Below are 242 nucleotides of genomic sequence, written 5' to 3'. Positions count from 1 at the left end.
TCCGTAGTCATTTCTACCACAAATCCTCTGTCTTTTTGAAGGCGAATGTTGCTAAAAGGTAAGATGTTCAATTAATGTTTGGAAATTGCTTTTTTCATCATAATCACGCAATTCTGATATCAAGCTGTAATTACAAATCAAAGAAAATATACCCATTACATCTTGGTCTGAATAAATACCTTATGCTGTGTTTATCTTGACGAAACACTTAAAATGAAAATAACATATGTATGCTGATTCCA

The 242-nt window shown here is 31.4% G+C and overlaps 1 protein-coding gene across 2 annotated transcripts in view; it reads left to right on the top strand.

Annotated features, from left to right (window-relative positions):
- Positions 1-242, top strand: part of LOC119585837 (heparan sulfate 2-O-sulfotransferase pipe-like) — a gene marked incomplete at its 3' end in the record, with an annotated part of 10,410 nt that overhangs the window by 1,018 nt on the left and 9,150 nt on the right.

This window comes from Penaeus monodon, chromosome 20 (genome assembly GCF_015228065.2).
Source record: "Penaeus monodon isolate SGIC_2016 chromosome 20, NSTDA_Pmon_1, whole genome shotgun sequence".
NCBI lineage: Eukaryota > Metazoa > Arthropoda > Malacostraca > Decapoda > Penaeidae > Penaeus > Penaeus monodon.
The sequence above is the reverse complement of the archived record's forward strand: the minus strand, read 5'-3'. Positions and strand labels throughout refer to the sequence as shown.